Source organism: Aquila chrysaetos, chromosome 9 (assembly GCF_900496995.4).
Source record: "Aquila chrysaetos chrysaetos chromosome 9, bAquChr1.4, whole genome shotgun sequence".
In the NCBI taxonomy this organism is placed as follows: domain Eukaryota; kingdom Metazoa; phylum Chordata; class Aves; order Accipitriformes; family Accipitridae; genus Aquila; species Aquila chrysaetos.
This window is the reverse complement of record NC_044012.1, coordinates 5043374-5055605: the sequence shown is the minus strand read 5'-3', so window position 1 is coordinate 5055605 and position 12232 is coordinate 5043374. Positions and strand designations below refer to the sequence as shown.

Sequence of the window (12232 nt, the reverse complement as noted above, 5' to 3'; positions counted from 1 at the left end):
TTTGTAGAGTGCTAAAATAAAAGGACAATGGAAACCACACTTAAAAAGCAAATCACTCTCACCAAATAGAAGACCAAAGGTGGTTTGCATCATAGAAGATGAACAAAGAACTGTTACACTTTTTTCTTGCTTCAGGTACATACTGGGATAAGTAAATAAGCCTCTCTGACTCTTGCGGCAATGAAAACCAGTCTAGCAACTTTTGTTTTCCTCCTAAAACTCTTCCATAACCTCCTGAATGCACATTCTTTGCTCTAGTGTTATCTTCATCCATTTTTTCTCTTTTTCCCAAAAGAGACTATGGGTATAAGACAACTGCAAAGTAACATTAATGCTTGAGAACAGAAGAACATAAGTGAATGACGATTCACTAGGGCACGCTTTCAACAGAAAATATTCCTCAGATCATTCAGACTGGCTACCTGGAATTAAAGGTTCTCTTATGGTAGAGATATTGTAACAAAATAGAAGTAATAATTTTAATGGACAATTAGAACAAAGCTTGTTCTTGACCAACCACCAGCATTTCAAATTAAGATTCCAGCTTTAGGAAGATCATAGGTCCTTTGGTAACTGAAATATTTATCTGGGGTGGGGAACTGAGCCTTTTAAATGCTATTCTGAATGCAACTTGAATTCTGTTGTATTGCCTGAATTTGTCTTTTTAAATTTCTGTAGGTGTTCATCCTATACAATCTTAATGCATTGTCCACGCTTGATATAGCAATAAACAGAACTGACAGTACAACATATTTTGTAAAACCATAAATATTTTTATCTGCATGGGAATGGGAACGTAGTTATAACTAAGACAGCAATGAATATTTTATTTACTAAACAGAAGAGATGGCAGATTTAAATGGAGTCCTAATCTTCAATTTCTGTTTGTGATGCATGTTTAACCTGAAGGTTTAAATAAAACAAGCATATTTTAAGATCTTCCCATAAGGGCTAGCAGTGGGAAGTGTAACTTCTCACAAGATTCAGCAAAAGCACTTGATCACAAGTTGTAAAGTTCAGGTCAAAATACTGTTAACATGTGTTTTCATGAAAATAATTTTCTCATGAAAATGCTTGAGATTTTAATGGTTTTCCTTTAGCATACTGTTATGACCCTAAGTTCTTATAAAGCTTTTTGGATTTGTTTCTTAAACAATCAATATAGGCACTCTTGAATAGCCAGTAGGAAAAGAAAACTAGAAGAGCTTTAACTGGTCTGCTCTAACCATTGATTTGTTGGCTGGGAGAGTGCCTATCTGTACCTGCTTAAGATGTACAGCTGAGGAATGTTTTTCTGACAAAACCTTAATCAAATCAGCATATTTGCATAGAAAAGTTGAGTTTTAAAAGCTGTAAATCATGCAAAAGGCATGTTATGTGATAGACATGAATGGTTGCTCAGATGGGTATAACCTACCTGGAGCATCCCCATGATCTTGCCTGTGGGTTCACTCAAAACATGTACTCCAAAACATTTCTTCCCTGAACTTAGATGCTATAGAAAAATGCTAATATTGCTTGGTTCACTGAGGAATTGGAGCCAAATCGAGCCAAACTCGGTCTATCATTTTTCATGTTGTAAGCCAATTGTTAAGTGTCAGTAGAAACACTAACATGCTTTTATTCCAGAAACCCAGCTAATTATCTCCTGTAGAAAAATTTAAATGCAAGAAAGAGAAGTTTAGTGCTTGTACCCCAATTATATATTTTAACCCTTAGACTGTCATGTTCTCTATAGAGGATTTCAGTGTTTGACTGTATTATACTGAATATGAATACATGCAAATATTATGCCAGCAAATGACAGAATAAAGCATTAAAATGTCTCATGGGAATGGATTAAAACCTAACATAAAATGTATTCCTATACTCAGTGTCCAGTTAATATCAGTGTGATGGCATTAGCACATAATACCTGCTATTAATTCAATTTCAATTTTATCCTACTGCTCTTCCTTGGAGAGGAACAGAGTGACTGCCTGTAGTGAAAATCAAGTAGAGAATCTGTTTGAATAGTTCAACTTCTGTCTTTTGTTAGCATCAGCTTCAAATAGAGACAATAGCTCCAGGATTCATTCAACCATTACAAAATCTAGGTCCTGATTCAAAGGACATTGAAATTAGTATTGTGTTAAAACTGGTTTTACTGAAGCTTTCATGTTAGTCAATAGGAAACTGTTCCAGTGGAATTTAAGTCCAGGTGATGTATGACATCTCATTGTCACAAAGCCTCAGGTCAAGGCTGAGACTGTGTGACAGGAATTCTGATATTTCTAGAGGAGGAATTTTTTTTTTTTTTTTTTTTTTTTTTTTTGCGTCATATGGCTGCTTCATCTGGTTCTCTGCCGTGGCTGTTATGTGGCAGAGAAATCTGTGGCTTGTTCCCTTTTTCCTGTGAACCTGGCTGCGGTAGAGTGTCCAGAAGAGAGAGGGGAAGTTCATTACAATTTCAAGAGTCCCTTTTAATGTATATTGTTTTGAAGTTACAGGTTATATTTTTGGCATAGATTGCATCTAACTTAAAATAACATGAACAAAAAATAAATAAATAATGTAGTATCAGTGGTGAACAATCTTAAACAAGAAACTAAAGTATCGTTCTGTGTTTCCTGATTTATACTTTCTGAAACCTTGATTAATACGTCTTTGAAACATCTAAGCATGCTCTCTGTATTTTATAGAAGGGCGAAAGTGGCTGTGGAAACCTGAGCAATTACTTTTCTTCTACAGGAGTTACTTTAGTTGCCCTTCAAACCTGGTGTATCAAAAGGCGCAACGCCCCTCACAAATCTTAGAAGAATCTCCTTGCTTTGCAGCGAGGAAGTCCTGACAGTGAATTGTATATGTGATTTGAATGAATTAGGGTGGTAGTGTCCTGTACATCTTTTGTGAAAGAGTGACCTTCATCTTCTCCTTTCTATGGATCCATGGAGGGATCACAATCTTAACGCTTCCTTTGATCTTCTGAATGTATGCTTGTGGGAATAGAACAGCTGATTGCTGCCCTGTGATATAATCTGTTCTATGTGCCAGCACTTTCAAAGGCTTTTTTGTCGTATCTTTTGTAATAAGATGGTTATGAACATTTCAGAACATGACAGAGAGGTAGCAAAAGGGGAGAAAAAGGAATATTAGACTCTGTACAGCTTATAATTAAAATCCTAGCGAGCAATAGCTGTGAAGTGAGTAGAGAAACACAATAAAAGCAAGCAAACAAAAAACACCACTTGATCCTAGAAAGCACAAAGGCAGGCTGCTTCATTTGCAAGGCTTTCTAATTCAAGCTACCTTATCGTTGAGACAGCTTTCAGTTTAAGATGACAAACAAAAAGCCCAAAGGAATTCTTTCCCCATTCTGAGGGAGAGACAAACCTTCTGTGCAGATGCTCAGCACGTTTGAGCTCTGTCCCATACTGAGCGGTTCTACAGTTTTATACCTCGCTGTTATTTTATGATACTTCCAAGGGATTAACGTGACAGGGTGAAAAACAGCAAGATGTATATTTGAATAGAGATTAAAAATACAACACAGAGCATTCTATTCTCCTGTCAACAATTTCAAGGTGAAAAGCCCAACAACATATCAAGTAATAAAAAACACTTTGCAGGGGTTAGCATAATGTAACCAAAAAAAGAGAGAATGAGGAAAAGAGTGAAACATCTTTGGTATGCCTCAAGCATTAGAGTTCTTAGCTGTGGTCTGAAGATCAATAAGGCAGAACATTCTTTTCATTATATATTAATACTGTGTGAGCAGAAAACATAGTAACTACTAGCATCATATGACTGTTGCATATACATATTTTTCTACTTTGTCAAGGTGAGTACAGTTAAAATTTCAGTTCATCAGTTTGCATGTAGTTAAAACTTTCAGGTCAATGATATTTATAAACCTTTTTTCATAGCAGCCTAGAAAAGAATAAAGAGGGGCTTGTTGCATCTTTCTGTTGTCCCAGCAACCAGCTGAAACACTTTCTAATGTACACTCATGGGAGACTGATGGTGAGGTGTTAAAGATGTGTATGTAAAGGAGTTTCTGCGAACAATTGCATAGAGGTAAACTTCTGAAGTTAAATGACCCTGGGAGTTCCATATTTTCATCTTGGTGTCAAGTTGCTGTCTTGTCTAGATTTTTTATAAAGACATTGAGCCTTCCTTTAAAGACCTCAGGGGATGAGGTAGAAACTATCGCATCTGCCCATACTCACCTGCTGACTGAGGATGCTTGAAAACTCATTGGGATCTGTTTTCCTTTAGAATTATGTTATGCTGCAAGTTTAAAGTAAATTAGAGCACACTATTAAATTTGTATGCTTCTCCTTTTCAGATGTGCCTTTTCTGCTTATTATATAAAACGAAGCTTTATTCCTCCTATTATTATGAACAACAAAAACAATTAAGATACATATTTTCAGTAGAAATGAGAAACCTGACTTTAAAAAAAAAAGTATAAATTCATGCTTTAGTGCACATATTCAAAAGTAGTTTAGTAATAAGAATATGCCAATAGGAATATTATCTGTGGGGTTATTGAAAGCTAATACTGCAAAGATTTTTTTTTTTAAATTCTCTTAACAGCAGTTAACATTGCTATGCTAAGCGGATCACATCAGTAACTTAAATTGTGCAGTTGCATATCACTAATCGTGGTTGTTTGAATTACCCTTCAAGACCTTGTCTACAACTGTCTGCAGTACAGCTTCTGTTACAAAAACTCTTAAAAGGAAAGCTAAATTGTTATCAATTAAATGTCTGACATACTCTTTTGTGAATACATACTAAAATGAATCTGTGTATGAAAAAAGTTCATGGGCTTGACCAGCTGCATTAAAGCTAAAACTTGTTTGCCAAGGTTACACAGCAAAAAATAACATTATTGCTACTGACATTAGAGCTATGAAACTAAGAATTCATCACATAGTTAAGTAGATCACTTGCTCTACAGAAATTAGTTTAAAGCTATACTGTTGTAAAGCCTTACTGTTGTATGGGTACTTTGAAATGATAATAAAACTAGTGACCAGAGAATGAGAATCTCCATCCAGCAGTTTATGTTAAACTTGAGCAAAAGACTGAGGGTGACATTGCAGAAAGCATGCATTACTGGTCTTCCTGTGCAACTGTGTAAGCCTATAATAAAGCTCCTAAATGTTTCTGTTGTAGCAGAATTAGGCTGATAATAAATACAAGATGTAGGCTAATGCAGAATGACCTTTTAAATGGCATCCTTTAATATGTTGTTTCTTAATTTCTTGTAGACTATCACAAAGCTCTTCCATTCAAACATGGGATAATATAGTGTTACATTAGCTGCTTATGACTTCCACAGCACAGTCATAACTCTTATCTTGTTTCCATTGTCTGTAAGACAGTCAAAGCCATTTTTTCGTGCTCCAAGTGATTTAAGAACTGATTAATTCATGTTTGCAATGCACTTGAAGATTATCAAAGGGAAAGTGCCACAGAAGAAACAATTTTATTTTTATTCTAGAACTGTTGGCATAGCTTGTAAGATGTCACTGTGATGGAGCTTTGGTGCTGTTTGTTTTAAGCATAACACCTCAGATGTCATCCTGCATGCGCGCTACTAGTACCTGCCCACTGGTTTCCTGCAGTTCTTCCCCTTGCAAATGAGAGATTCATCTGTGCTCCCTTACACCAAACCAAACACCTAACGACAATGCTGATTTGATTTTTTTTTTTTTCTTGTGTAACAGCTAGAGAAGTTCAATCAAGCTTTTTATTTTAGTCGTGGCCTCAAGGGGTTTTCAGAGTAGAATGAACTGTTGCAGTTGGGGACCCTCCGTCATATGTCTACAGATCTGAATGGCAGTTTGTCTCAAAAATCTTGTGACTGAAATACAGCTTATCTTTAAATCAATATTCAATGTCTTTCTAAAGACTGCACTGATGGTCTAGCCACTGTATATTTTAGAAAGCTGGGGAGCAACTCACTCAAACTGTGATCCCATTTCCAGTCAGGCACTTCTAGCTTGAAATTCTAGCCTGTAGATCTTGTTAAGATTATAGATTAAGGGCTTGCACCTAAGCATAGTGGAGTTCAGGGGAGTATTTCTCTTGAGTTTGACAGGCATAAAATCAGACCTGTTCAGAACATGACAAATCACACTTGTAAATCTTGGTAGATCAGTATCAATCATTCCTTATCTCCTGTGAATGTCTCCTCATTTCCATTGTCAAAACTTGAAGTTTTTCTATTTCAGCTGCCTTCTCTTGGGTTGTGTCTTGAAAAAAACCATATGTAAATTCATTAAATCCATGTCATCTTCCTATTTCAGATAGTGAAAATAACGACAGTGGGAACCGAATGCTATGCTACACAGTATGTAGTGTCAGGATGAAAATCCCTGTAAACTCTTGTTTTTGGAGTGTTGTACTCTTGTTTGCAAGTATATAGTAAATTCTTAGTACGATAGATCTCAACACTTTATACTTGTGGGATAAAAGATGCATGTATTCTGAAGAATGATTTATCTTAAAGACAAAAAGCTGTAGATGATCTGTAAGTGCTACTAATGCATTTGAAAGCCATTATTGTACTGATTATATCCAAAGAACATTTTTGTTACTCTCCAGTGACATCTGTTTGAAGCTGTCATGTGAAAGTATACAAGTATACTAGGCAGACTTATGGCAGGTTCTGCTTTTCAGGTGGAAGTGAATGCAAGAAACTTCTTCTAAATGTTAATGCATCAGCTAAGAACTAAACTGCAGTCATGATGGGCTAAGCACATACACATCTCAAACAACTTGGAATGCACAGTCTGAACTGGTGTTCCTGCATGCTTGCAATTACTCTTTCTGAGTGTGTTAAGCCAAAATTCTCATCTGGAATTAACAGGCACTCCTCAATCTTATGGACTAATATCCTCTTTTATCATGCTTCTTCACCTTTTTCAAATTCAGACTTGCTGTTTCACTACTAAATAATTTTCTACTCCCTTCTTAACTCTTGAAAGATCAACAGATCTAGCCTAGCAGCAAAACCTGAGCAGAAGCCTGGCCTCTGGGAGGGTTCCTCCTTGTTCTGTCCTTCCTCACTTCCTCTGGATTTCTGGATGTTTCCTATCTAGCTTGGGCTATTTTTGTGATCTCTGAAGTTCCCTGTTTTAACAGATCATGAAGTAGGAACTGTGGATAAAGTTGATTAAATACATGCTAATGCCACTGGTGGTTATGTGGTAAACTATGTTGTTCTTGATAATTGCATTCCGCTCGTGGTGCTGTCCAATCAACCTGTTTGAGCAAGGGCAATGTTAAAGTCCTCCGAGTCAAAAATCACAAATGCATGTCTGTCATCTGGCAGCCTGATAGAGCTCATCTGATGTACAGGCTTAACTTTTTAATACTGTTGCCGACCTTAACAAATAGCAAGTGTGTTACTGTAAATGCCCAAAAGTCCTGCAGGGACAACTCATGCTGAAGTAAAATGATTGCTTTGCTGGAGTGGCACATAGATGGCTTAGCAGGACAGCATCGGCAACCTTTACGCTGGCTAGGAGTATTTGAATGAGAATGCAGAGTTATACGTTCATTCCACAATGTTATTCAGTTATGTAAACCTTTCTGAGGACAGAAGAAAAGCAGTCAGTCCCCTCACTTCCACAAATAATAAGGATGGAGCTGGTCAAACTCTTCATTTCTCTGTGTGAAGTATTTTAGATGACTTTCAGTCTGGCTTGGAATGAAAATAAATCCATCTAGTAATATGTATCTTAAACTTATATGAAATTTGGAGGTTTTGAGCCATGTTTCTACTGGCATTATAGCCAACTTTTTAGTTATTTTTTTTTTCCTATCCATTGTTGAAAATTGATGCATTGAGACACTGAAATGATTGAGACACTTAATTGGTGCAGAACTGAATAAAAAAAAGTAAAAAGGAGTATTCCCTCCCAACTTTTTGACAAAGTTCTTACATAAAAAATTAAAACTTTCTTAATGATACTTTTGTAAAAACACTGACCAAATAGGTGGGTTTTCTTAAAATCAGGAAACCCTCAACAATATTGATGAAACTGGGAACAGTTCAATCGCTGTTGGGTATCTTCTATAGTGGGCCAGAGATCTTTAACTCAAATATTTTAACCTTTCATAGCGATCGTGTTTCCAAGCTTCTGGCTAAATGAACAGAAAAAGTTAGTTTATTCTACCAAAATGTCTTTCAAAAGATGAAACGCTAACAGGCCCTAATTGTAGCTAAGTGGCTGCTTGTAATTTGTGATGTATTAGAGGGATAAGCAGCTGTTGTATGGAATGTGTGCAGCCTGGCAGACTCCAGGGTGACTTCCAATCCTTAGGCATATTTGTACTGAGAAACATTGCCAGGGATTTGATTGTGGCTGTCCTGACCCACCAGAGTGCCAAAGAGACTGATTTATCAAACAGCACTGCTTAGTCTCTGTAAGAGTGTTGCTACAAGGAGGGGTTGCTATGTGGTACTGCTGTTGTTGGGTGATGTTATCACTGGATCAAGCTCTATTTTTAGTTCCTGACATTGCCATGGACTGAGCACTTGATGTCAAGTTTGACAGTTTAAGATGAGCAGAAACTCCCAAGACCTGTACTGTTTTGGCTTGTTTCATAGTTTAGCATGCTAATTTATACTGATCTATTGTAGTGAGCTGAGCCAAACAGATTATTTTAAATTTTAACTCCATACTTTAACTTGTATTTTTAACAAGGCAAGTATAGAATTAATGGTGCTTTCCTTAGCTGCTTGTTAATAACTCTAGATACCTCTGTGTCTTATGCTTAATTCTCTCATTTCAAATACACAACCCTACTTAACCTCAAGCTCTTTTCACAGTATGTACGTCAGGTTCACAGCTGGTGTAAATTGATATAGCTGTCCTACTGATACTGCAGCCATGTTTATTTACAACAGCTTTTCACTGTGTCTCACAATTTCTAATATTGCCGAATAGAGTTGAAACAGGAAAAAAAAATTGCAACTTCAACAGGCATCCTCCTAGGTAACTATGTTAAGTAAATTTTTAAGAACCTAAAACATCTGAGGGAAAGGTGTGGAAGGGTCTTGGTTTTAAGAGTATATACGAGAGGATGAAGTAGGGTTTTGGAGGTTTAATTTGGGGGGGAAGAAAGGTAGCTACTTGAACTTTCATTGTTCAACACATGAGGCTGTGTGCTAGATGTATTTTTTACCTCTTCAGAAATTCAAAACTAATTACATCTTAATTTGCATATCAAAGCAAATTACAACCTAATGAAACATTTGCCTGCCAAACACTTCTTTATCTTAATGAACAGAATAAGAATACCTATTATATCCTGATTAAAATGTCTTTGTACTTATCCAACAGGTTACACTCTGTATATATAAAAATATTGTTTCACTGTCTTACTGGCAATGGGAACAAAACAGATTCTAATTTACAGCATAACTTTTTATTGTTTGTATCCATAGATACAATAACTGATGGGGGGGAATGCCTTGGATTTACATTGGAAGCAGAAAAGAGAAACAGTTTAATTCTGAGCAGATATTAATTATGCTATTTGGAGTCCTATATGATAACACAGTGCCTAGAATCTGAGGAACTTGGTGCTCTTTATTCATATGTTACTTGCATACATATACCATGATTATTTTTTTTCCAACAAAACGTAGCTTGTGAAACTCTCCTTGATGAAACTTGAGAGAATTGAGACACAAAGTAAACTAATTCTAAAAGCTAAGCCTTTAGGGAAAAATTTCTTTAACCTATGTTACAATTAAGTTATGTAATACACGAAGGTTACTATAACTTTGCCTATAAATACAGTGCCATGAATCTGTTTTACTGTGAGTACATGTATTGGGGCAAATATGTTTTATTTACTTAATTAAAAAGTCTACATACTGTAGCTGGCTTGGGTTATTCTCACTACTCTTTAGTAATTAACCAAAAGCTAAAATAAATTTGCTGAACAGGACTGTTCTTAATATAAATGTTAAATCATTTTCCCCCAATGTAATTGTACCTGAATGGATGCAACTGTAACACGAGCCATAAAAGGAGATAAAGCAGCAACATAATGTACAATTTCCTACTGCATAATGGTAACTCTGAATAACACATGCTCTAGGAAGAAAAGTAATTTAAACTATATTACAACAAATGTCATATTTTAAAATGGAAACTATCCATCATATGTTGAAAGAAAGTGTTGGTGAACTACAATAAGTCTAAGGAATGTACTTAAAAATTCTTTTAGGAGTCCATTAAAAATAAATTGATCGACTTAATTTCAGGACATTGTAATAAATTCTAAGTGACAGTTACATGCGTGTCCCCTCCTCACCATGTGTAAAGCTAGTAATTGCAAACTTAGTGGACAGCAATTGTACAGCATAATCAAAAGTGGCTCGTATTCTATACAGGATAAAGCCTTCCTTTTAGGAAATTATTAGTGCACTTCTAAATCACCTTGGTAAAAATGCCTAATATTTAATTTAGATTTTTATTCCTGTGGGTGTCAGATTTGTAGCAGCACAGTAAGTTTTAACAGTGAAAGCCAAATTGTGGAAAGTGGTAGTAGGAAACTTATATGTACCTAGGCTTTGTAGTGGTTTTCTAAAAATAGAAATCAGAAAGTACACTTATGAAATCCTTTTTCACACATAGATAATTCAAAAATATACATGTATATTTTATGGCTTTAAATGAAGACCTCCTGAAGAGCAGAAGAACTTTTTTTTTGTAGTGTTTTTTTGTATAAAATGGTGCGGTATCCTAGAGGAAGGGTGGTCGGCATCCTACTGACATTAACTTAGACTGATGCACGTCACCAGAGGTGGTGAGTGTTTTGGAGGTCTGCAGCGTGCACTGGTGGGTTATCTCACTTTGGAAGCATTGAAACTCAAGGAAATAAAGGGTCTGTCCCCATCTAAATGTTGTTTTTCAACTAAAGGGCCTTTTTGTTTCTTACTGCAATTCTTTGGAATAGTTGAAAATTTGTAGAGGTCTCTGCACTTTTTGAGAAGGAAGTATTGGCGTTATGAATAGTGGCATTCTGGAGTTTACAGGAGCTTTAGTTCTGTGACTGATATAATTAAGACACTGTGGGTTTTGGTCAAATTATTATTTTTCTCACCTATTTGCAATGATTGATGAAGAATTCCATTTGGTACTGCTGGATTATTCTTATTCATAAATGGTAGTTTGATAGTTCTCCCTTTATCTATAGATGTGCTTGAATATAAAAATGTGGGAAATTTTGTGCTTCACCCCCACAGTAGTATGCTGCAATATGGTAAGTGGTGTGTTTGACAAGCTCACTTTGTTTTATCAAGAACCCTTGCTCGCTTACTCCTTGTCTGCATGGATAACTAGAATGTAGTTTATAATTTTAAACTAAGATTTGTATATTTAATAAGAAACAATCTTTGTCTATGGGTTTTTTACCCATGCCACAAGGAATTTCCTAAGCTTCCTGGAACTGCATCTGACTTAAGTATTTTTATTCAAAAGCTGGAGAGTGTAGCTATAGCCTTCAGAGATACACACCCAACCCTATCATGGGCTGAAACTTGCTGTATCCCTATTGGCCCCTAGCTTTACAAAACAATAAAGAGGGTTATTTGTTCAGATGGTTATTAGTAACACTAATGAAATGCATCAATGTACCATGACTCAGTAGGAAAAAACTTGTGTTTAAAACAAGGCTAAACAAAACCTGAGAAATGCAAGAGACAGGAAGAAACCACAGTTTGGATGAGATTATTTCAAGTGTATGGAATCTCGGTTTAATTTTTTTTTCGTGTGGGAAGTCTTAAGCACGAAACATTTTTTTGTTTAGAATTGAATAATATGTGTTTGGCTGAGTATCCCATATTTTTTGGTAGATGACTGCCAGAGCCTGAAACTTTGTTCTTCAACTACCTGTGTGTAATACATAAGGAATAAAGATAGAATTATGTGTCTCATGGGGACTAAACTATATGGCTCTATAAAATGATTATTTTAAAATTCATATACTGTGTAATATCTTTATACTTGCTTAAATCTGTCAGTGTCTATTAATTGCTTGTAGAGTGTAGGAAAGTGGAAAGTGTAGTTTATGTCCAATGGTATTGAGGAAATCAAAGTTTCATCCTTCTTTCCTTAATGTGTTGAGAATTTGCGTTACTAGATGTGAATTAGCAATGACAGCCTTCATATATCTGACCTCACTAGCTTATCAATTAGCACCTATTATGTGCCTCATG

The 12232-nt window shown here is 35.8% G+C and overlaps 1 protein-coding gene across 2 annotated transcripts in view; it reads left to right on the top strand.

Annotated features, from left to right (window-relative positions):
* Positions 1 to 12232, top strand: part of CDH13 (cadherin 13) — a 517159-nt gene that overhangs the window by 40658 nt on the left and 464269 nt on the right. The gene's annotated exons all lie outside the window — the stretch shown is intronic.